The sequence below is a fragment of the Rhodnius prolixus genome, unplaced genomic scaffold (assembly GCF_049639745.1).
Source record: "Rhodnius prolixus isolate KJV_2025 unplaced genomic scaffold, Rpr scaffold_7, whole genome shotgun sequence".
NCBI classification, from domain to species: Eukaryota; Metazoa; Arthropoda; class Insecta; order Hemiptera; family Reduviidae; genus Rhodnius; species Rhodnius prolixus.
In genome coordinates this window covers 39,954,342-39,980,640 of record NW_027411582.1, presented here as the reverse complement: position 1 = coordinate 39,980,640, position 26,299 = coordinate 39,954,342, and the positions used below count along the sequence as shown (strand labels likewise).

At 37.2% G+C, this 26,299-nt stretch overlaps 2 protein-coding genes across 5 annotated transcripts in view; one reads left to right on the top strand and one right to left on the bottom strand.

The window, feature by feature from the left end:
• Positions 1 to 26,299, top strand: part of LOC141447616 (furin-like protease 2) — a 546,208-nt gene that overhangs the window by 100,686 nt on the left and 419,223 nt on the right. The window lies entirely within an intron of this gene.
• Positions 3,376 to 26,299, bottom strand: part of LOC141447621 (uncharacterized) — a 475,629-nt gene continuing 452,705 nt past the window's right edge. The window contains exon 5 of the mRNA XM_074115361.1: positions 3,376 to 3,388. The gene's annotated coding sequence lies outside the window, so the exon portion shown is untranslated. The remainder of the gene's footprint in view (positions 3,389 to 26,299) is intronic.

The window sequence follows — 26,299 nt, the reverse complement described above, 5'->3', positions numbered from 1 at the left end:
GTAGAAAATAATATTTCCAAGCACGTTTTATTTGTCAAGTATCCAGTGGCCAATCAACAGGTAGAAAATGGCGCAGTTGGAGAGAATGTGTGAGTGAGCTAGCGTCAAGCTTGGAAGAGCTTTTGATTTTAGACAGCCGCGCGTGTGTGTAGTAGAAGCGGCGCTTTCATCCCTCATTTCGCATTCAACAGAGCTTTAATATTTGAAAGCTCAAGTTCCCCGCGGGGCAAGCTTACCTGCTCAACTCACACACTTATTGAATTCCAGCTACAGCTAACTTAAAGCTCTCCTTTTGAAATAAAGCTTTATCTTGTCATTCACAAAGTTCAGAATCTTTGAAAACCAGGAAATCCTGGTGTGATTTCCTTCTACGATATTCTTTTCACTCGCAGTTAAATGTAATTAAATTCCCCAGCACAGAAAAATGTTCCAAACAAGTTGTAACTGCCTTTCCAGTGAAAATTCCATGTTTAAAGAAAATTGACTGAGCAGAATTGCAGTGCATTCTGGATAGCTGGATGTGCTGCGTAAAGATGAGCTCTCCAGGTCTTCTACGTGGATGAAGATAAAATTTTGATGGCATCTAATGTTCGTCTTTCCACCATGGGAACTTTCTGTAACCATTTTTTTTTACTCCAAATCAAAATCCTAAATCTGCGAGTTGCTGGAGTTGTTGGATAACAGCTTTGCTGCCAGATTTGGCACCTTTTACGGCATTTCAGAGTTTGATCCTCTAAGTTATACCTTGGAATCCTGTAATCGCTAACCTTTCAGCCAATCCCTTTTCTAAGGATAACATTTATAAAATTAAACTGGCATATAAATGTGAGAGCAGGACAATAATAATGACCAGAAGGGGCTGTGCAAAAAGTTCAGAAGCCTCTGGTCTGGAGCATTGGAGGGTGTTTTCCCTTCCTCCTGTTTTTTCGTTCTCGCAAAACTGAGTTTTGTCCACGTTTGTAAGAGAAGGTTATTCCTCTTCCGCTACAAAAACCAAGCTTTACTCCTATTATTCTCCTGAAATGAGTCTCTTCAGAGAAAAGAATTTGAATTATTTAAAAAAATGGAGAAAAGAAAAGAATAAAGAAAACAAAAATACATCAGCTGTTTATTTGGGTAAAATAAAATAAACTTTAAATTTCTCATTTTTATTTGTACGGTTAGTGATATGGAAGATTGGACGCCCATCCAGCTTCCAAATCTGCATATAAATTGGCGAAGAAAGAGGCTGCTGGTTGAAACAGAGAGCACTAAAGTTACCTTTGTCATCCACATGTAGACCTCGCTGGATGCTGGATAAAGGCCTTCCGCTAATAACATTTCTCCAGTTTAACTGTTTTTAACTGGAACCCACTGAAACGAATAATACAACACTTTAATACCTGTAAAACAGATAACAGCATTTTCCTTCAAAGCGGTTTTATTGTAAAGCATCTGCAAATAATTTAATTTTTTTTAAATTCTCATATTACTGTCTGCAAAAGGGATGTGAAGCGATCTGGTCAGGTTATGATGTCCACTTTTCACAGGAAGTGAACTGTGAGACCAAAGACATGGTTCTTAGAAAATGGTCTGAGAGCGAGAGCGGTTGAGAGAGAAAGAATATGCTGAAAAGGAAATAAGTTAATAAAGCCTTTCTAAAAGTTCCATTTTGCTTGCCTTAATTGTCACGTTTGCTCGTAGAATGTAGGCTTCAGAGAAGTTTGTGTGAACTTGAATGAATGCTAAATCCAAGTAGAGGGACACATCAATTATTTGTGCAGATTTTGAGAGAGTGTTGGAGGAGGCTGAACTCCTGTTTGCGTTGTCAGACTGGGATCCCAGAAGACTTGGCCTGTTTTGTTTAAAACAAATCATCTCATAGGTTTAAATAGGAGTTAGAACAAAGAGGGTGTCTTTATTAAAAGGCTTCTTAATGTAATATTATTTTCCAGTACATAAAGATGTTGCTAACACTGTTGGCACTACTGACTACAATAATTACAGATAATAATACATTATTATTGTACAAATAAACAGGAATGTAAATAAAATAAAATCAGGAACAACTGGCTGCGCAGATGAAGCGCTGGAGGCTTTGTACAGACTCCATTGTCCAGGTACTATTGTTGTATCTGCGCCATGTTATCCAGTATTGGTGATACGGAGGGGATTGGCGGAGATGTACGGGCCTATCCAACTGCTGGCGGAGCAACAACAACAACAACCAAGTCCTACCGACCTACTTGAAGAAGAGGTAAATAAAACTTGGGTTTCCTTTCACATTTTTCATACAATACTTTGGCACTACCCACACTTTGCAAGGGATCACGGTATCTTATCCGCTGGTGATTTATAGCAGGTCGCAGTCAGCATCTCCTCCTTTTTATCCTTCTCCTCCTGTCGCTTCCTCTCTCTTTTTGTTATTATTATTATTATTATATTCCACACCTGAATACTTGTTTGATGCAGGAGGGAGCACCAAGAAGGAAATGTAATATTTTATGAGCGTATTGAAATTCGATATTTCCCAGTCACGTCCGGATACTTGATCATTTTTTGAGCCACATAAATTCTATTTGGGTTTCTTCGCTTCAGTGTTGATTCGTTTGAAATTTTACAGCGATGATCGATCTAGTCTAGACTTTGGTTCAGCTTTCATTGTTAAACAATGCTGAAAATTGAGAATATGTATTCACTTTAATTCAAAGCTCAATGCCTTAGTTATTGAGGGTGAACATATCTAACTCATGAAAGGTACTCTCGCAATTACTTTGATAGCTGATGGGTGGGAACTTGAATGATTTTCTCTTAGCCGTTCATAGCAGGATATAAAGCAGCATAAATTTTTGCTTTTGAGTTACTATCGGCATTATCCTTTTAATGGTACCCTGAGTCCAGAAATGTGGTAATGTGGATCTGGAAGAAGTCCTTTTCCTTTATTTCCCAACAGGTTATTTATTGTTAACCGACGGACGGGGCAAGTTAGTCATGTAAGCCCAAATGCTAGCGGTTAGTTTCGGTGAAAAGCAATAATTTACCGTAGATAGCAGCACCTCAAGCATGTCACCTCAAAGTTCTAACTCATGAATGTGACGTAACTGACAAGCGCTAATCCGTCATTGTTATCCGCCATGTTCCCTTGGCCTCAGCTGTCAGCTGATTTAATAATTCTATTATTTATTGATGTAATAACCATTTCTGGCTGAAGTTATTGATATGAGAGCATGTCTAAGGCTTACTTATTGAAATCCTTTACTCTGCTAGTTTTGTGAACTAGGTCTGTCATAGAAGAGCAAACTGCCTGGCGCAAATGGACATCTGTCCCTGTAGAAGAGGTTCTTAATACTTACGCGAACAGTCATGCTACTTCCCCAGGCCGCAGTTTAAGAAACTAATTTTCTTCAGCTTCTTGGAATTTATATTAATACTAAGGTCTTCATTCAATTTCAAAAGTAAGTGAAAATACAAAACTCTGTTCCAAAGGATGAAATATCAAGACTGCCATCTTTTTTAGGATTTGCAAACCTAATGCTTGATTTCTTCCGCTTGTATGGCAGTGTGAAAGGCGAATGGCAGGCACAATATCTGATACGAATGGTATTTTAGAGATCTAACCGATATACTAAGACAGATCTCTATTCGTCTTTATCAACATTGATTATGAATCCAGAGAAGATAAAAAACAACTGTTTTGACGCTGGTTCGGAATCAAGCACGCCTTAGAAACCCGATTGTTAGTAAATTCGCAAACAAGTGGATCTCACTTGGTGCACTTCTCCAAAATTTAAAGTTGAGATTTAAAAAAAAAAAAAAAAAAAAAAAAAAAAACAAGAAAAAGCATGAGAAATTTGAAGAGAAAAGCTGCACTGGCAGAGGTAACAAATCTCGCCGACTACTTAGTGGCTCAGTGTGTACACATATCTCAAGAAGGCGCGCCGCCTGCTCACTCTCATACAGGTATTACATTCCATAAATACAGGCGAAATGGCCGCCTCCTGCGCTCTGCTTCCGCCTCCACACAAGTGCTACAAACTCTGCTAGTAATATCTGAAATAGAAAATATAAACCTCGTCTTTATCTAAGACCGTGACTGAAGATCACATGAAACAATATAATGTAACCATGGAGACTAAGATGGAATTACTGCTATTATTAGCAGCCTGGGCTTCAAATATTTCAATGACCTTGCTCCCTCAATAACCAGATTTTTTTTTTAAACAGAGGAACCGTTTTGATTCATGAAACGGGTGCTTAATCCCGCAGGCTTCATTATTTAGCAATGTTTAACAAAGAGCCGCAACACATTTTGTACCCGGCTTATGTAATTTTTATTTTTTAATTGGAAAGAAAGGTGCAATACTAATTCTTTAATCGTTGCTAACATACCTAATGGTATAAATATGAAGAATAATAAGACAAAGAAGTGAACTAGATCAGGCAGGGTGGAAGGAATGAGTCTTCTTCTTGAGATGTTGTGCAAGTTACCTTTAGAAAATGGAAATGCGAGCGAGTTGGCCTTGGCAAAAGCTGTTTGTATATTCGACTCCCAGTTAGACTAGCCAGACCCAACCTTTGCGGCGATCAGGGGAAAATGTTGCAATCCCTACGACCTGAAGAAAGAGAACTAGTTTCTGTTACGCTGCTCTCACTTCTGCAAGTGTCATCTTCTATTCCTTGGCTACATGTTTTCTCAAGAACAATTTATCCTCAATATTCTTGGCCTTTTAGGTTATTAGAACGAAATTATCAAAAGGTCAGCCTTCTTCTGCAAATGACATAGACGGGGTGCATTTTACAGAATGTAGAAGCTCTGCAGCAACCAGGAAGAAAAACTGTTCCTACTTCACTACTCTTTATTGAGCTGTAATTGTGGGTTTGCAATGAAGTTGCTAGGAACATAAATAGTTTGCCGCTAAAGTAATATTACCTTCAAGATGCCATCAAGTTGGAGAGTATTGTCTTTCATCATGGATGCCAGAGACAATAACGTTAGGACTATAGATTGTTTTGGAAGCCCTTACTATTGTACACCGTCCTCTAACATTGGTTGGATGGCACGCCATTAAGGAAATAACGGAGCTCCAATTTGAATGCTACTCCTTACTTCCTTGTCATTTCAAATTTAGTGAGATGACGCATTTAAGTGTAGAAGAACAAAAGCAGGGTGAACCAAAGAGGATGTTCCTTGCCAAGAGGCTGAATATCTTGGAGCAGATAAAAGGAAGGTAATATGAAACTGGTTTGTTGATGGAGGACCATCTACGACACACATATGTGTCCTTCCACTTGCAACCCCATTCTTCCATGTACCTCGAGACACCCATGAATCTCAGGAATAAATAGGCCCCATCTGGTCTCTGTTGCTCCGCCTTGCCGTATTTCTTATTATTCCCCTAACTGGCTACGACATTTTACCAGCTTCCTCTCCATTCTTGGGAGTCTGCGAACTGTTTATCTTTAGCTTATGGAGACTTACATACGCTTTAATATTCATACATTCTAAAGTAAAACTAAAAATCTCTTCACTATTTTCTTCTACCGCAGTTTAGTTAATTAATTTCTCTTTAAAATTAAAGTTATTCCTTATTAATCATAGTTAGTTGCCTTCACTATTCTGTGTGTAATGAAATTATTCGATTGCAGACAGTGTGACGTCATAGCTCCCTCAGTATAACAAGGAATAGTTTTTCTGTGACGCAACTTTAAACCACATTAATGAGAGTTGAACTGAAGTTAGCTCTGAGTGAACGATTCTCCAGCTCCTTAAAGAGCCTTATCAAACAGTTTTCCTCCAACTTGGAGTGTTTGGCCACACATTTGATTCCCACAGAATATAATACAGGTATTTCCACCTACAATCAACTATTCTGACCCTTTAGAGAGCAGCTGAAAAGAATTACCCAAGGAAAATAGAAGTTCGAGATCTCACGTTTGCACTGAACTGTTTGGTTCCCACAAAGTTGATGAATAGAGCACAGTTGCTATTCATCAGATCTAACAAACAATATTTGATTTGTAATAATTAATAACCAAGTAAGGGATTAGGTAAGTGGCCAGCCAATTCTGGATTCCAACGTGGAGACCCCAGGTTCGAATCCAGCTGCTGGCAATGATGTTAAAAAAATTGTGAAAATAAATCCAAAAACTGGCACAGTAAATTCAAGTTGTAAGTAGTAATTTCGTTAATTAATGATGCGGGGTGCCTGAATTTATGGATAGAAACAAAGCATCATTTGGTGAACGATTATTATATAAAAATTAAATTAATTAAAGCTTAACTTGTGCTTTTCTCAAAAGAAGGATGAGTAATGAGATGCACAATTAAAACTTTAATCACCCGAACATGAGGTTTTCAAAGAATGTGTGCCGGAAATTATTCGTTGCAATTCCCGATAATCTGAGGTTATCGTTTCCCTCAAGTGCTGCTAGCTTTGAATTTCAATATATTCAAGCGAGCAAATTGGCCTGCATATATACGAGTATATACATACATGAGGAAGTTGTGAGCGAGGTTATATAGCAGTTTATGTTATGATTGACCGGGCGGAAGGAATATATGGCTGGAGGGGAGCTTTATGACTGTTCTAAAGGTGAGCTTACACTCCAGGAGTACTGGATCTGGAGTGGCCAGTCTCCAGTGCCTTACATCTCCAGTCGCACCATTAAACAACCTTCCTTTACTGTTATAGCTGTGCACTTCTTGCATTACTTCTACCATTACACTCAGCCGCTCCTTAAATCCTATTCTTTCTTCAAGCCACCTGCACATTTTCCGAGTAGATATTCCTCTAGTGTTCTTATCGCTAGTTTCACCGCATCGCCAGCTATCCTACTGTACATTCTTATTTAATCTTTATAAAGTTTCTGATAGACTCCTCCCAATTTCTTTGCGGCACAATCCTGTCTCTTACTGAATACCTCCACAAACTGACGACTTCTTCTTTTTGAAACAAGAGTACCGGACAGTTCCTTGATGGTTTCAAACTTGATGCAATATCCATCATTCTCGACCCGCGCCAAAGCTAAACAACCGTTTTACCACGCCACCAACCACTAGATCCTACTGTTGTCTGCAATTTTTTACAAGGAACAATGAGTAAGTGTTAAGCTCTCAGACTACCCCCTCTTTAGCTCAAATTTGGGCAATGATTTTCCACGGGTAAAACATATGTAAACCCCTGAATTCTCTCTTGTATAAGATAAGAAAAAAAAAAAAAAAAAGATCTTACTAAGCTAATTGATCTTCCATGGTCTTTATTTGTGAGTCTGCATACGGTTACCTCAAAGCTAGTATCGCTACGATTAAAGCGATTTAGTACTGAACGTTGGTACATTACTGAAACTAAATTCAATCTTTCGGGATTTTTTCAAAAACGATTTCAACGATTCGTTGAACGATTAAGTAGTCCATTATGAAAGAACTTAAGCTCATGCAAAGCATAAAGGAAATGCCGGTTTCTCAGACATTAACGAATGCCTCTTTCCTCTCATTATGCGCACTATTGGAAATAATTAATTTTCCAATGACCTCTTGGAGAACTACCAGATTAAACTTCCCCTAAAGTGCCATTTCACAATTTTGTCCCATATTACCATCTAGGTTATTTAATGAGAATTAAAAAGAGTTGCTAAATTTTCAAACTTGAAGAAAAACTGCTGGCCGGAAATGTGATTCCAGTGAATGACTGCGCAGACCATCTAAATAGATCCAAAAATGAACTTTGTTTTGAAATTAGATTCACTAACATTGAGTTTAAGCAGTGGCTCTAGGCCGACACACGTCTCTCAAAAGATTTTTATTCACCTACATTATTGTCATCATCATTTAGTAAAAATGTAAAGTTTAGAAAAAAATCTTGAAAGTTTCAGACATGGAGGAAGTCAGGATTTTTATTTTAGATTTGAATTTAGGAAATCTCTTAACTAGTAGACTTCCGTTACAAGCTTAATTTAAGGATCGCAATACCCTTCCCATAGATGGCAGTAAATTAGGTCGAGTACTTCATAGAAGGGCTGAGACGTCCACTTGTACTTCATCAGTGCCCTTCCTGCCATTGGAAAGTCCGGAGTTTGATTAGTTTTTGATTGACGCCAACACTCTTTTCCAAGAGCTGGAGGGAAGAGAAAAAAGTAAATGTCTATTTCATTTCCAAGTGGGTAAAAGAAAAAAAAGATTATCTCAGCTGTAATAATTCTTCCAGCGACCAGCCTTGCAGCTTGAGTAACCGGGGCTAGCGTGATGGAGAGGCTGATTGTAACTGCAAGCGCCGAGCAATTAGCGGAGCTCGCAATTTATATCTCATCAAGCAATGTTTGCTGGAGTCACTGGAGGAATGGAAAACGGAAACACGGATTTCCAGCGAAAGAAAACACAGCGTATTGGTATAAAATGGCAGATGGAGCTCTCTTTCCTTGCGTTTAATTCGCTCCCGGAATTCTTCCAAAATAAATTAAAACCACTTCCGTAATTATAATATTATGCTAATCTACTTTTTCAAAACATTTTTTTGTTTTTTTTATTAAATTGTCTCTGTTAACAATTTTTTATTTCTCTCTTTACAATATTTAAATTTTATTGAATGCATACAATAGAATTTAAATCATTTAGAATTTATAAGAAAAAAAAATTATTGGGATCATATTTGTAAAAGTGCCATCAGAGGGGGCTGCCGACAACGCCACACAGCCTGAAGGTTAGGTAATAGTCTAGGAAGGTTTAGCGTCATTTTAGAGTGTTTACGTTACAGTTTTTCTTAGTGTTTAACGACGGTGAAATACGAGTATAACCAGTAATTAATTATTCTTTACAAGTATTTTATTGTTTTAATTATGTATGTGTGTATGTATGTATTAATGTTTTGTATTAATTTATTTATAAAATTATATTCTTTACAGATTAATAAAATCTGTTTTTGAAAACCGTCTTACATATTTAAATAAGAAATAGAATTATCACCGCAAGCAATGGTTTGGAGGTTCTATGAGTAATAAAGAAGTTGTTTTTATAAAGCGGTCGGCCTAGTGTGTCTGTGATTACATAACTTCCCAAAAACGAAAGATCTCAGGAAGTTGAAACAATAATTTATATTTCCTCTCTCTAAAGGCGTCGTGTCTAACTGGGCGATCAAAATCTATCGTGGGCCGTTTTACAATTTGGATAATGTTGGTAGGAGTTATCAGAATCTGAATTAATTGCTAACTGCAGTAAAAAAAAAAACTCTCTGTTCGAGTAATAGAGATTACTGTCTGTAACAAGACAGGGCTCAGGAAGAAGCTCCGGGCGCCAAAGTCCTCAGATTGTGACGTGCTTTAAGTAATAAAACTAACTGGGAAAAGATCTTACATAGTTCGATTGCCACTCGCACGACTCACAGCAACTAAATTGCCATTGGAATTTATACCTAAAAGACAATATGCTTCATAAATTCATTCTATTTGAGAAAGTGTGACGTCGTAATTTCTCCTGAACAACACTAGCATCAATGTTCTCTAATAGAATTTCAAACTCCGGTGGTAGGTCTATCATAAACGAAACTCTATGATCATTCTCGAGACAATTACAGAATACTTGAAACAGCGGCACTCTACTTTCAATGGACTTATTCCTCTGACTCGGACCTATGATTGGTAAAAAAGCGTAAAACGAGAGGATGCCCGTTCTGGCATCCGTAAGGTCTTTAAACTTTCCTAAATGAAAGGAGAAATTAGAGAAATATTAATTGGTCTTGGAAATATTTAATTTTTGACCTCCTCTTCTTTGAGCATTTCCTTCGGCCAAAGAAGCGAAAGCAAGAGAAATGTCATGAAATGGACACCAGAGAGGTGGAAGTTAAACTATTGTGAAGAAGTTGGTAGAAAAAGGAAGTGGCAATAGAAAGGTTGTGTGTCTCCCAGGATCGTCTGTGGCACAGAAAGTGCTTTAAATAAGTGCACCAATCTCCAGATAATGTCCGTCCGGATATCTGTAACTCCTGTGGGACTGTGCTGGAGTATGGACTTGTTTTTTTGGGAATCTGTCTCAGCAAGTTCCACCCCCTGCACAGCGCCCTCCGTAATAAAGTACCGAATCTTTTCTCATTTCTCTTAACCCGCTCTTCTCCGGCCGCAGTTTCCTTTCTCCACAAACACTGGTAATGCTTTATTCATGTTTTTTGAGCCCAGTTTCCTCTTCTACTTCTTATATGTGCGTGTGTGTGTGTTCGCAAGAGTTTTTATTTCCAACATATATCACATGTCTGATACCCGTAAATCGATTGGTTGAATAATGTAGACTCTTGTAAATAATAAAACTGAGCTCGGATCTGGAGCCCCGCCCCCCTCTCGCGCGCTATTTCATAAATAATAAAACGGCCCATTTTCATTGCCCATCATTGACATTATTGGTCATTTACTAGCAAACTATTTAAACAGATTGTAATCCACTTAGTCAACCAACATGATTTTTGGCACTGATTTCCAAATCTTGGGGTAAGCAGTGTCCGCAGTTCGAACCATCATTGGTGAGCAAAGCAAGATTTAGCCAGTAATCTTTCCTTCAGGAGCAGGAGTGGAGGATTTTTTATTTTGAGCTTTCCCAAGGATAAGTTCCTCCCCTAAATGTGAAAAAACACTCGACATTTCCTTAGAACCATTCGCCAGGTATTATCTCAAGCATGTTCTTCCAGTTAAGAATTTTGAAAAGAAATTAATTCTTCTAATTTATCATTTATAGAAAAGATACTACTGAGAGAAGCTACCTCATCTAATCTAGGAATTGCCTTAAATCGAAGAAAAATGTCACTAGTCATAGATGAAATAAATGTAAAGGAAAACCAAATTTTATTGAATTCTCAGAAAAGAAGTATTTTTGGATGTGAAATTCAGGAACACTTTGAACCATACATTATACTGAGAAGGTAATTTAAGCCACTGCTATTCCCAAAGTCGCCCTTTAACAATTTCTGTCCTGGAACAAAGCTTCTAATTACAGATACAAAAAAAATGTGATTTTTAAGATAGTCATAACAGATGACTAATCCTGCTCGTTCGTAGTTAAGTCAGTGGTAGTTGTATTGCCGGCTATGTTTTGCCTGGTCCATCGGAATACCATGACTTAAAAAGTACTAACTTACTGCTGTTTTTCCACACACTCATAACCACATGCCTTCTAGAAACAATTTTGGGCAAAAAGACAATTTTTATTTACGCGAAAACTCAGTAACAAAAATCCGACACGATCGCGTAGTATGATACGTGAAGTAACGTGACAATAGTCTTTTACAATTTTGTGTAGCGCATGAATAATTAGTAAGATAATGATTAACATGTAAATAAGTAGAGATTTGGTAAATGCAAAACTGAGCTTACTAAATAGAGACAGGCACCAAAATTTGTAGGCTGTAAGAAGCGGAACATGGAGATTAATAGGCTAATCTAGAGTGGTGTGCTAGGGTGGGATGCCCTAAGTATATATATATGTTTGTTATATATACAGGCTCCCTGACCTCTTCTCTACTGCACATAACTAAATACCTGATGTTCTCCACCTACGCATAAATAATGTGGTGTGTTCAAATTACACAAGTCCTGACCGCTATGTATTTAAATATTTACCTATAATGTGCCGGCCAGCTAGCCCAACTGGAGTTGTTGCAGTGAACTCCGTGAGAAAATCTGCGCCACATTTCGGTGCGAATTCTGCCTTCTTTCTCTTACTTCTGGTGTGTGAATATGTCAGTCAGAACTATCTGCTTTGAGGGGTCCCTAATTATATATTTTACTGGAATGGTGAGGCAGAAGAAAATTTGGAAATTCGAACCTCGTAGATTTGTATTAAAAACTAATCGATAATTAGATTAGGTACATCTAATACAGTATTATGGAGCAATACCAATAGGCGAATGTCTAGTCTGTAAAGCTATTCCTTTTACAAAGTTTCGAGTCTTAGAGATGGTCGTTTCTGTAATTATGATCTCCCCAGGTGCTAGGCAGTGGAAGACCTCTTATCGTAACCTATCAGACAAACAGGATGAAAAAAGCCACATCAGTCTACACGAGAATCCCGGGACAGTAGATTATCTATCCCTTCCGTTAAAAAAAGAGACTTGTGCCGACTAATCTAACTACAAAGGTGTAGTTCTAATAGGAACAACCTCCACCTTTTGACCCTCTGCAATGTCCAAAGTTTCCTCGCCTAGTCTCATAAGCAAATTAGCGCTTGCAACGCTATCTGACTGCACTAAAGAGCCGTTTGCTCATCTCCACAATCTCAATCTCCACGAGACTAGATACTCCCCACTGCGGGATATCCCTTACAGATATCTTCTGAGCCTAACGCGACCCTGAGTTAGGCTACAATCTACTATAGTCTTTCTGTTGCTACCACTTAATTGATCTTTTCCCAAGTGCTCTCAATTGAATTTTACTGCAAAGATGATTCAAACTTGTATACGTCTATGACTAAATAAAGATATAAATGTTTATGTCTAACTAAACATCTAAATGTCTATGTCTAACTAAACATCTAAATGTCTATGTCTAACTAACCATCTAAATGTCTATGTCTAACTAATCATCTAAATGGCTATGTCTAACTAAACATCTAAATGTCTATGTCTAACTAAACATCTAAATGTCTATGTCTAACTAAACATCTAAATGGCTATGTCTAACTAAACATCTAAATGTCTATGTCTAACTAAACATCTAAATGTCTATGTCTAACTAAACATCTAAATGGCTATGTCTAACTAAACATCTAATTGTCTATGTCTAACTAAACATCTGATTGTCCATATCTATAGTTAATCCCAGAGAGGATACCCACGAAGTGGACATATCTGCCATGCAGGAAATTAATAGACAATCTATGCAAAATTTTCTCCTGTCTGTGTAAATTATTTCAATAATTTGGACTATAAGTTGTCAAATGTTATTACTATATTAAAGCAAGCAATATCCCAAAAATGGATGGACAGGTTAACTTTGCCAGTGGAAGCGAGAGTGAAATTTGCCAGGAATTAAATTTTACACATGAAGTTTCACTTTATTTGACAAGTATTATACTATTTAGGACAAGATAGTCTGTATGACATAAATCTGTCATGAATAATACAGAATAATTACGGCGCTAAAATTCGGCCAAACAAATAAATAACTATTGTCGCCTCTTTCTGACATGTTATGTAAATAATGATCATTCCTATGAATATTGGAATTCTTCCTTCAGGAGGATTCTATGTTGGGATGAGTTTTAGGGATTGGAGGAGTCTAATGTAGGGTTCTACAAATTCTAATGAGTTCAATTATGAAACTCTATCTAATGAAGTAATTAGAACCTTGGGCACAGTTAACAAGACAAAGTAGTGTGAGTTCTACAGGAGTGTTTCTTCTACTTTCTGTTCGGGATTGAGAAGGAAACTCAACTTCGATCCTAAGGACATCAACTCTTCAGTTATGAATACAACATTGAACAGTTGGCTGCTCCGGGGGTGTTGACCTCACTAGAACTTGTGGACAGCTGTCGCAACTTTATCATCTCAGCTTATCTTATCAGTGAAAAGAAAACTCTGAAACACGTTAGTTCTGTGCGTGTGGATGGATGGTGTAAAGTTGTGGCTACTGGGTAACCGTTCTTCAAGTGGTGGGAACTCGTTGTGGGTAAGCATGGGTTTGGCCGGAGTAAAACCAATAGAAAGTTACTGGTTGTCTAGCCGGGAAGCACACACACTGCCATCTCCTCCCGATCCAGGACAATCCCGAAGAGGAAAAAAAGGACTGACGGCCCAGTTTTATAGGCTAACTTTGTCCTGATGGGCAGATATAGTGGCAACTGCAAGACACAGACCGGCCCTGTTTTGAATATTACAACCAGCTAGAGATAGCGTTCGTCTCCCTTCTACTTCCAGGACCTAGAACTCCCGCTGTGTACTCTCGTTGTGCAGTTTCCTCCAACAGCTTGCCGCCTATTTCTTGTACCAGTTTTCTTCACTTTTCAATTGCTGGTTTGCTAATTTCCAAAAACAATTTTTCACCGGTTATACATGCCTTCAGGTCCCCAGAATCTGGTTTGATCGCTCAATACTTTAAATTACCGCAATTTACTTACTTCGACTTAAAAGTTCTACTTAAAACATTCGACTATAACGTCATAGCTTCCCCAGAACCCTAATTAAATTAGGGATAAAGTTACTAGCAAAGTGAAAAGGGTCCAGATGAAACCCTTAACTAACTGGTCATCAAGTTTACTGAAAATTCGAAAAAGCTGTTCGCTACTATAGGAACCAAATCTTTTCTTTTGATGCTCGTTCAACTCGGAATGGGAGCCGTCTCATGAGCTAATTATTACCGTACAATTAGAACCCATTCAAAAACAGTTCCTCGCAAATAGTTTTAAAAAAAGAAATGCTTCTACACCTATTGAGGTTAGGGCACCTACCATCTACAGAGGTAGCCTGTGTACGACGTTTGAATAAGATCATAAAATATTTCCATCTAAAAGAGAAAGGCTTTAAAGAGGAAAATCTTTGCATAACCTCCTGTCAGCTGATTTCCTTCAAATTTTGTGAGGAACTGAAGTACCAAGGCGGAATACCAAGCTCCAGATTTCTAGTTTACACTAAGAGTGCATCCAAGCTTATGTTAAACAAGCACTAAAAATATTTAGTATTTCAAAGCACCTCAAATCATTAATTTTCAGTCAAAACTCTTGGTCAAATATTTGAACGAACCTTAAATTACCTTTTACTAGGTCTAAAAGAAATTGCAAATTATTTACAATATCTTTGTTTGAAAAGTGATTTGTTAATATGGTATCGCATCAAATATATCGGGTGTGCACATTTGATTTAGAAGAACTGTGAATAAATTTGAAAATATCAAGGAAATACAAGGAAGTATTGTTGATTGAAAATCGATTGGCTTTAGTTTAAAATCATTTTGCGACTAACAGATCATTTGTGGTCGCACTTCACTGACTTTGCGTTACTTGTTGTAGTGGTTTCTTCCAGTCACCCTTCTCGGTCTTCTGCGACAGCCTCTTGTTAGGTGGTTGGTGATTGACTCTTCCTTCCTCTGTTTCTTAAGATCTCTCTCTTTGCCTCGTATTTACTTCTTACAGTGGTAATTTGGAGCCATTGCAATAGTAAGGACCCAACTCTTTGCCAATCTAAAATAACTGGTTAAAAACACTAGTGAAATTTTAAGTTAGCCCGTCAGTTGAGCTTTGAACTAGCTAGCGTTCACATCGTGTCTGCTCAGTGTATTCATATAACAACTATATTAAAAAGTTAAAGTTTTTTTTCTCTTTAATTTTGTTTTTTCAATTTATTTATTGATTTGGTTCTTATTAAATATTTATTTATCAATATAAGTGGTTATTATTTTCAAATTTTTTCTTATTTTTGAAGTTTGATCTAGCAGTTTTAATTTTAATTTTGAAAATGAGTGTTGAAAGTGGAGGTCCGGGACCTCCTCAAATGGAAGTAATGGAAGCTGGGGTTTCTTTTGAGGAGAAAAGGGATAAAAACGAAGGTGAAATTGAAGGTGAATTAAGTAAAGATGATAAAGTTAAAGAATTGTATCTACCTACAGATGTTGGCCCGTTTGAAATATACATGGAAAGTAAAGGTCAAGGACAAGGTATTGGTCAATTACATGCAATGTCAGTAGGTAAATTAATTAATAAATATCATCCAATGATTCAGAAAGACGTGGTGGAAATTTCAAAAATGGGGAAAAACCGATTGAGGTTAAAGTTTAGAAATGGTAGTGCTGCCAATACATTAGTACTTTCTGATGAGTTGAAAAAAGATAAATTTGAATGTTTTATACCCAGTTATTTATTGAAAAGAAAAGGGGTAATTAAAAATGTGGATTTAACTCTTTCTGATGAGGAAATAGTAAATGAGAGTTTGTTTAATCAGGGCAGAAATATTAAATTAATCGCTGCTAAAAGATTTATAAGGAAATATAAAAATGAGAAAGGGGAATATGAAACCAAACCCACATTTTCGGTACTCTTGACTTTTAGGGGACAAGTGATGCCAGAATATGTGTTTATTCACCATGTACGATGTCTAGTTGAGCCGTACATATCTAGAGTTGTACAGTGCTACAATTGCTTACGGTTTGGTCACATGAGTAATCAATGTCGAAGTAAAATTAGGTGTAGTCTGTGTGGCGAGCAGCATGATAGGAAAGACTGTGAAAAAAAAGAGGATTTAAAATGTATTCATTGCAATGGAAATCACTCAGCTACAGACAAAAAATGTACTGAGCAATTAAGGCAAACTAAAATAAAAACTATTATGGCACTAGAAAACCTATCATATTCTGACGCTAAAATGCGTTTTAAAAATTCGTACGCTAAAATAACTGATGCTCCTCCAGTGATATATTCTAAGCGTGAATTTCCACCATTAACATTAAATCCGAATTTAAATAGTATTACACCACAAACTGAGCCAGCTCAACCAATCAAAAGAGCGAGACAAATTTCCCCTCCTAAACCACAGTTTTCACAAAAAGAAATAGAATCCTTTTTAATTAGGTCCACCCCGTCTAAAAATACACCCGGGGGACTGGTAAATTTTAACCCATACCGACCGGAAGAAAATTATATAGAAACTATACGTACTAAAGATTGGGTATGTGAGATAATTATGTCTGTGTTGGACTCTATATATCCCCTTATAACGTCTCAGGTAAGGGAAGAAGAATTGATAAAAATAATACAAGAAAGAGTTTCACATTTTCCATTTAAGTAAATTTATTCATTCAATTATTATATTTTTTATAAATCAATAATTTTTATAAATGACAATTCAACAGCTAAGAATACTTCAATGGAATGCACGATCTGCATTGGCTAATAAAGGCAGTTTGGAAAAGTGTCTGGAAAATGAAAAAATAAATATTGCATTAATATCTGAGACGTGGTTTAAACCGAATAGTAATGTTAAATTTAGAGGTTTCAATTTAATACATAAAACTAGAAGTGATGGTAAAGCTGGTGTAGCTATACTGTTGCAAAGTTCAATTCCGTATGTAGAAATAAACAACTTACATACAATAGACGGATTAATGTCCGTGGCGGTGAGTATACCTTTACATGTAAACAAAAATATTACGATCGTGTCTGTTTATAATTCCCCTTTAAATAAAATTAATTATAATAACTGGGATAATTTTATTAAAATTTTACCTCACCCACTGATTGTAGGAGGAGATTTCAACATACACCATAAAGAAGTAGGCTCTAGTTTTACGGATAATAAGGGTAGAAGTCTTTTAGAGGCGGCAGAAAGTAATAATTTAATTTATTTAAACGATGGAACTGCTACACTTGTTTCAAATATTCGCCAAAAAAATAAATCAGCATTAGATATAAGTTTTTGTTCAGCCAGTATTAGCCCGTCTTTTAAATGGGAAGTTCTAAATGATCCTATGGGATCAAATCACCTACCAATATTGATAACGTCAGAGAAAGAGAGTATACCTCATGTTCCTCGCCGACCATTTAGTAAATGGAAAATTACAAAATCAGACTGGTCTCTTTACAATACAACATTTTCAGATTTAATAAACAATTCTTGCTTGGATCTAGACTACTCACAATTAATAAATATCATAAACAAAGCTGCCGAGTGTTCAATACCAAAATTCCAATTCAACTCAAATTCCGTTGTTTTAACTAAGTCATGGTGGACAACCGAATGTGCGGAAGCTATACAGCGGCGTAAGGAGGCTTTTAATAAATACAAAGCTAATCCATGCTTAGATAATTACATTGAATGTAAAAAATTGACTTCTTTGGCCACTCGAATTGTTAAACAAGCAAAAAGGAAAAGTTGGGCAAAATTTTGTGAAAATTTAAATAAAAGTACTCCTATTAAAGACATCTGGAAAAAAATAAAAAATATCTCTAATAAACAAAATAGTTATACTCCTTTGGTTAATGGAGAGTGGGTTCAACATTTTATTAACACACTAACTCCTGAGTTAGCCCAAAATGAAATTAAAATCGAAGAAAACGAGCACATTGATGTTAATGCTAAATATTTAATAGATACTTTTACATTAGCTGAACTTAATAGAGTGCTAAAATCTAGCCCGAACTCTGCTCCTGGTTTGGACCAGATGCACTATTTAATGTTATATCATATGCCGATTAGGGGTAAGAAAATATTATTGCAAATTTATAACAGAATGTGGTCCACAGGCCAGTTTCCGGATGAATGGAAGCACTACATTGTTATTCCTTTCTTAAAGCCTAATAAGCCCCCAAATGAAAGTAGTTCATATAGGCCAATATCGCTATCATCATGCGTTTTAAAAACATTAGAAAGAATGATAAAAGATAGATTAGAGTGGTGGTGTGAACACTACAATATTCTGCCAAAAACTCAGTTTGGGTTTCGCAAAGGAAAAACAATACAGGATTGCTTGTCAGAATTAACCACAGACATTCAGATAGCTCTGTCGTCTAATAAAAGTACACTTGGCCTTTTCTTAGACATTACTGCTGCCTTTGATAATGTACAGTTGCCTATTTTGGCAACTAAATTAAATAGTTTAGGACTTCCTGCTACATTCATTAGAAATATCATCAATCTTTTATCGGGTAGAAAACTCTATATAAAAATTAATAATAAATTATGTGAGCCACGTATAGCTCAGACTGGCCTGCCGCAGGGTGGGGTCTTGAGCCCATTGTTATATGCATTGTACGTGAGTAATATCGAAAGGATGGTAGGATCTCAAGTGAAAATCCTGCAATATGCGGACGACATCTGTTTATACACCAGTGATGTAACAATTGATGGTTGCATAAATCATTTAAACGAGACAGTTGGTCGCTTAAAAGAGTGGTCAACTAATCATGGCTTGACGATATCTGCAACTAAAACAGTGGTTTGCCCCTTCACCAGAAAACGAAGGTTACCTTTAGGAGATACAATTTCATTAGGTAGTTTCTCCTTTCAAGTTGTCAGACAAGTAAAATATCTGGGTATGACATTTGATAAGGTTCTATCATGGAAGCATCACGTACAATCTATTGAAACGAGAGTTGGTAAATACTTTAATGTTTTAAGGGCGATCTCCCATCAAAAATGGGGTTCGGACCCAAATATTTCTCTTCTATTTTATAGGACAACTGTACGCAGCATTATAGATTTTGGATCCTTTCTCTATGGTCAAGCAAAAATGTCAACCCTTAAACCTTTACAATTGCTACAAAATAAAAGTTTAAGATTATGTTTAGGATACACTAAAACTACACCACTTGATGTTATGCATTCTGAAGCTGGCGAGCTGCCGGTTAATCTCAGAAGAGAACAGTTATGTCAACGATATGTTCTGAAAACTATGAGCAGGAATGAAAAATTATATAAACAAATTTGTTCATTGAGTATTAAAGATTTACAGATGCGTTATTGGAGATATAAGAACTCACCCGTGTTGTCAGTTAGTTTCACAGAAGTTTCGCATTTGAAACCTCTGATATATATCGCAGACAAATTGCCATATTTCAATGCCAATTCAGAAATAATTTCACAAAATCAGCCGTATGTTAAATTTTTACAAGACTATTCTAATATTCCGCAACCAATAGTAAATAGAGTATTTCTAGATGATATTTCTGAACTATTTCCCTCCACATACACACTTTTTACCGACGGCTCCAAATTAAATAGTGAAGTGGGATGTGCCTATTTTGATCCCAATAGCAATACAAGAAAAATGTTTAAACTGCCTGCCTATTCTACCGTTTATACAGCCGAACTGATCGCCATACATCAGGCTATGGTATATTCTTACACATTGAATGCCACAGATATCACCATATTTAGTGATAGTAGAAGCGCCTTAGATGCCCTGTATCATTGGAAGTTGGCATCAGCCAATAATTTAATAATTAACATTGCCGAAGCTCTTTTAAATCTGAAAAATCAAGGAAAGAATATTAAGTTTGGTTGGTGCAAAGCTCACTGTGGTATTAGTAATAATGAAACAGTAGATTTACTTGCTAAGGAGGCCAGTAGCTCTGGAGAGTACTTAGCGATCCCTCTCCCACCATCAGATTTAAAGGGCTGGGTTAAAAGAAAAATCATTGAAAAATGGCAGTGTAAATTTGAAAAATCGGATAAGGGCTTGTTTTATAAAGCAATGGTACCACAGGTTAACCATAAAGTATGGTTTAAAGATGGGTATTTTGGTAAAACAATGGTTACGATAATAAATAGAATGAGAGCAAACCATGGTATTTGTCGGTCGTATTTGTTTAGAATAGGGAAATTGGCCTCTCCTCTGTGCAGGAGATGTAATGAGACAGAAGATTTTGAACACGTGGTGATGGTCTGCCCTAGATATAATAAAGAAAGAGAAAAGTTTTTTAACGAAATCTCGAGATATTGCACTGTTCCCCTATATTTTAAGGAGATAATATTCTCAAATAATATCTATGTATATTCGTCTTTGATAGAATTTATTAAACAATACAATATTTAACATACAGTTAGTTGTTGATTGGTTAATAGTGTAAGCACTGATACCAAAAAAAAAAAAAAAAAAAAAAAAAAAAAAAAAAAAAAAAAAAAAAAAAAAAAAAAAGTTAGCCCGTACCCTGTTTCATCACTAAAGTTAAAGTTCAGTATTACAAAGTTACCCTTAATAAAATGCTTTGTGTATGTGAGAAAACGCCTCCATTATAAGTTCAGAAAACATAAATTATGTAAGCTATTGTTACAATTATCGGTAAAATAAGTGGAGGTGAATAAGTGCGGGCTAGGACAAGCATTACAAAGTGCCAAAGGTTTGTGAGTGCGTGTTTCTATCAGATAAGTTTCTCTGATAGCTAATTATTATGGAAAAGTGAAGTTTCCAAAGGTGTTGCCAGCGCCGGGCAAACTAAGCACTTTCCACAAGAAGCTCCTCTACACTTTGGACAAGCACTAATTAAAACTGCTAAAATATCTAAGCATGAAGTAGACTATATCGTGTACAAGGGTGTAACAAACAGTGAGAGAGTTCGTTGTAGGGCATGGGTGGCCCAGCCAGAGTTCAAACAAAGGGGCTCCCCCCCCCGTAACTGCTGTTTCACCAGCACGCTTTTCTCCGACAATTTGATTTGCTAAATTTATAGTTTGCTGGATCTGTAGTATATGTATAAAATTATTTTTTGAGCAGTTTTACTCGCTTCCATCAAAACTGGCATTTCATTTGTAATTGATGATTCGTTCACAACATGTATACGTTGGTAGCAATGAAAAAAGATTCAAAAATACGATGTTAATCGTGAATAATGAATCAGACCCTTTAAAATGGAAGTTTGAGGTAGTAGGAGCTAGTCTTTACGCTACAGAGAGCCTCAAAAGCAGCATTTCCGCTGGAAATTTGAAATATTTGATGCGATTGCAATTTTTTCTTTTATTTTGAGTAAAGAGGAAAAAGCAAGACGCTGGAATTCCGAATAAATAAGTTCCTTCCGGTCGTATATACACGTAGGGAAGTTGTTGAGCCGGCCGCGGTGGGGTAAGCTCTTCAAAGTAATTTCGCTAACAATAATTATACATATATATAAAGTTTTAAATATGAGAATTCACGAAGTTAAATCGTAAGAGTGGAAAATGTTGAAAAATGCTTTCTGCTAGCCGAGAATTTCCCTCCTGCTCAATTAGCTAAACATACTGCATTTGCAAAATATAGTTCCTTGGCAGAGTTAAATTTAAGGGATTGGGCGAAGCTCTGAGTTAAGCGCAACTTTAATTGTGACAGGGAGGAAGCCCAGAGACCCAAAGGGCGCATCACATTAAATTTAATCCTAATCTCTGATACTATCCAGTTGTAATCCTCGCCATTTATGTTATTCTATAATACTAGGGGCCAAATAAACATTTATTAAAATTCCAAAAGTACGTTGGCAATCAATTAGAAATGAATAATTAGGCCGCAAGAGGGGGGGATGTCTGAATGGGCGGGGCTGAATGTCTTTTGAACTTTTGTTTTGAATAATTAGTCTGTAAATGCAGATTCTCCATGGCTTTTGTTTTAAGAGAAAATTTAATTATTATGTACCAGGAACATAGCATGAAGGCTAATTAAGTTTTCAAAATGGCGCCCGATCAGTGCGATGTCACAACATGCCGAGCACGTATATTCGGCACATGCGCACTTCTATTCTTCTTTAATTGCAGCCAAAATAATAATTTCTCTCCCCCCAATTAAAGAAAAAAATTTACTGAAACAGGGAAAATGTTTTTCTTTTTTTGTTCAAATGTAGTCTAGAATATAAATTAAAGAATTTAATTAAAATTAAATCAAAGAACTTTATTAATTATGTAAGAATATCTAATTAAAATGCAAGTATAATTAGCCACCCTCTCGCACTGCGTCTATCCATTTGCTTGGGGGATTTACGTTCGGGTGGAAATTCAACGTTCTGTTGACTTGAAGGCGGCTACAAGAAAATGGCTGCCCTGCACAGCACTCCCCCAGTCCAACGAATCTCGGACCACACTGCTGATTTTATTTACTTCAGGAATCTTAAGTTCGGGCTAGCCTCTTCGCAGGAATTGCCTCCAGTCGTCCCGTGGAAGGAACTAAATTTAATAAAAAATTTCAGCTTCCAGCGAGTCTTCCTTTTTGAAATATCTTCCTTGGCACACTCATCTACTGAGACTTTGTTTCTGAAAACCACTATTTCAGATTCCGAGGGTCTCAAAACAGGCATGAAAACTTGATGTGACTCCATCACAATACTTCGCCCAGCTAGTAAAATAAAAGAAATAAACAAAACGGAGCTTTATATCTATCTTCAAAGAACTTTTTCATCAGAGTATTTTGGGGAATGAGATTTCGACAAAATCTCAATTTAGATTACGTAGAATTTCGGAACATGAGATTCACAATATCAGCTGTTCAAATTGAATTTTCTCTTGCCGAAAATAAAAATGGATTAGTTGAAATTTTGTTTTTAACTAATTTGTTACAACGAGCAGCTTAAGAGCGTTACAGTATTATTGTAGAGCAGTTGAAAGTGTAACTGCGGGAACAGCGGCGAAGGGAAGGCAGAGCAGGGAGCTGTGTGATGTGAACAAGGAATGCGATTATTTCAGCGCCAAACCCGGCCTTCCTGTTTGGACGGGCAAGTGAGGACGCGTTAATTCAGTAGACGCGGGTATTTTCATTAGTCTGGCTAGAGGTGAGCGTTTAATCATAGTCGGCGATAGGGAGTGCCGGCACACATCGTGGCCGGGTGCAGCAGGGTACACGCCTCTGTGTGCGCATAACGTTACACCCGACAAAACCCGTCACCGTTTATAATCACGTGATATTCAGTGTAATAAGTGCGAGCTGCAGGCCATTAACTAAATTGGCGTCTCCACGAACCGGCGGGGTGCCCCAGTTTGCCGTTCCCACTTCTGCGAACTCACTAACCGTCTCCCCTCCAAAAACAACACCCACGCATAGTGAAAGAGTTCTGTCTACTGTAATGCTCATGTGGGCTCATTATATTTAAATGAAATTACGCTTTTCCCTCGTCGTAAGAAAATGAGAAAAAGGTTTAATTGGAATCCGGAACTTCATGAATACAAACAAACTAGAATTGAGGGAAAATTTGTTCAATAATTCGTACTAATGTTCATATTCTCCGCAGTTTAATGGGCTACCTCTTGAGCGGTGCTACCGTTACCTGGCTTAAAAAACTCCCGCATGGGGCGCCTCACTAAATCTTACCTGAGTAATCATAAAAAATATTCAAATGTGACGCAATGAAACTGGCAGGATGTCCGTTCACATAAAACTGAAACACTGAGATTCTTTCAGAAAAGAAGCTCCTATCACATAAAAGTGCCTCGGAGTTCTTTTAGCATCGTAATACAGAATACTTTCTTGGCCGCTCAACTCTTTATCTTGAGGAATCAAATAACAAGAATGCCCCCAGATGTGGAGCTCCATTTCCTCTGGGAATCCCTGCGCTCTCGCTCTCATTGGCAGGGTTGCACCAACATTTATCCAACAAACGACTGTTTCTGGGGGAAATTCAATTTTGAATAAAAATAATTGAAATAAACCAGCAATTGATCTCCAAAAAGAAACTAGTTTGGTATCTAACCAAAGTTACCCTAAGGGCAGGTTACAGCCAGTGAGGTATCCACTACGATAAGGGTACAGGTAAACTAGTGTTGTAATTGATTACAAGTTTATTAATACCACTTCGTTTTAGCGCGTTTTTATTTGCCAACAGGTTGTCTGTTGATTTAATAATGTTAAGAAGAGGGGGAAAGTTAGGTTTGGCGGCGGCAGAGAGTGGAGGTGATAGAAGATGGAGGGGGTAGTATCGGCCGCAACTAAGACTGGATCAAGCGGTGTGGAGGCGGCGGGACCAAGTGATAAACAGCTGATAGCAACAGTGCTGCCAACACTGGCCTGGGTGTGAGCGTGCGTGCGAGGGTGTTGGCAGCACTGGTGGCCAAGTGCAAGGGTTATTGTGGGTCTTTGTTTCCCGTGTTGTGCGTGTGAAGGTGCGCCAGTGTGAGTTACGTCTGAACGGGAGATGTGTAACCTTTCTACTAATTGTGGCGCTAGGTCGACAGAACAGACTGGAGTTTGCTGGAATCCGTTACTTGCTACTGACACAGTTTCCGGTCCAGTCTGTCCTTCTATTGTTCTTTACTTTACAAACTTCTTCCAACACATTTGAACAGAAAAACAGTAGAAGTCCGACTCAAAATACGAATTTCTTTTACAACAGTCCTCTGGTAACTAACTTTTACAGCTATTTATACTCAGAATTTGTAGAACATAATCAACTAATACACTATCCAGATTGTAACTCTGCACTTTTTACCTAAATAAACTTCAGAGAGAACGTAACGGAATCCCCTAAAAATATTCTCCTTATTGCTGTACAGTATTAATTTAAACTCCTCTGGGAAGGAGATATGAGGCTAGGAAGTAAGACCAGGAACGTTGACGGTCCTTTGATCTGAAGAGGAGATCTTCGTACAAGCACCAAGATACTTGCAGCTTTGGAGTGACTCACTTTAACATACTCTTGTAAGTAGCGCTTGCCATTGAAACGAAGCGAGAAGGAGAGAGCAGTTTAAACTTAAAGTTGCAAGCGATCTTCAGTTTATTGTAATATATCTTCCTAAATATACTGTAAGGAACCAGCTCTCAAAATATTACATGGCCAATCAGTATTGGATGTCGTGTGGTTGTTATCAACAACTTATGATGTTTTATTTTTTTGGAGAAAAATCATTTTTGGAGGTGTGAGGCGCTCTGATTCTCTTTTTCCCTTGCAGATCCCTTTTTCTTGTTAGGGTACCAAAAGGTGAATGCGGTCTGGTATGCTGTGTGAAGAGAAAAGAGGCCCTCGGAAGTGCTACTACGATGTGGTCCTGTGAATGTCCTTATCCATTATCATCATCATCATACTACTTCACCAGTGTATGGGAGTCTCGAGTTTGAGTGGTGCGAGAGAATACGAGGTGGATCCTGGAGGAGAAGTCATCCTGTTGGGGTCATGTAACAAGTTACACACAACGGCTAATTATCCCACAGGTCTGGTTAGGCTACACTAACAGCAGGCTGGGAACGCCACTGTTTACTTGATTAAGTGCCCCTTCTGCCGGCAGTACCATAGTTCCCCTCAAGTACACTGCCTGGTGCATGCTCATATAGTCGACTCCCTCTGCTTGGACCTTTTCACTATAAATGATGCAATCTCTGCCTCATTTCGTCATAGTTATTTTATAGAAAGGGAATATTGCTGTTTTGTCCCAATTCAGTCCCCAGTATGAATCTTGTTCAGACAAACCTTAATTTTATGGTATTGCGAACTTGCACACGTCACTGTAAAATATGTCTGATGTCACTGGACTAATAATGCACATGAAGACTTGCTATATTGCTGGACATTGGAAAGTCGTTCAACAGGGAAAGACATATTCTTAAATGTTGGCAACTGCGTTGCTATTTGTACTGATGGTGGTTCAGCAATGACAGGAAAAATGTTGGATTTGTAGAGAGACTTAAAGCAGAAGTAATGGCCACATTATTAATGTCATAAAAAATCAGCTTGTGCAATAAACATTTTTACTGCAAAAATTAATGTAATTTTTAACTAAACTGTTTTATTCTGAAAAAACTCTTCAATCAAATTAAAATTAGGCACACGATAATTGAAATAAAACATATTCTGCAATCATTCATAAACTGTAATTGATGGTGAACCGTAATACAAATCTTCAAAATAATTTGTTTTAGTTTTTGCATAATTTCATTCTTTATTAAATACCTACGGAGGAAAAAATAGTGAAAAAATTCT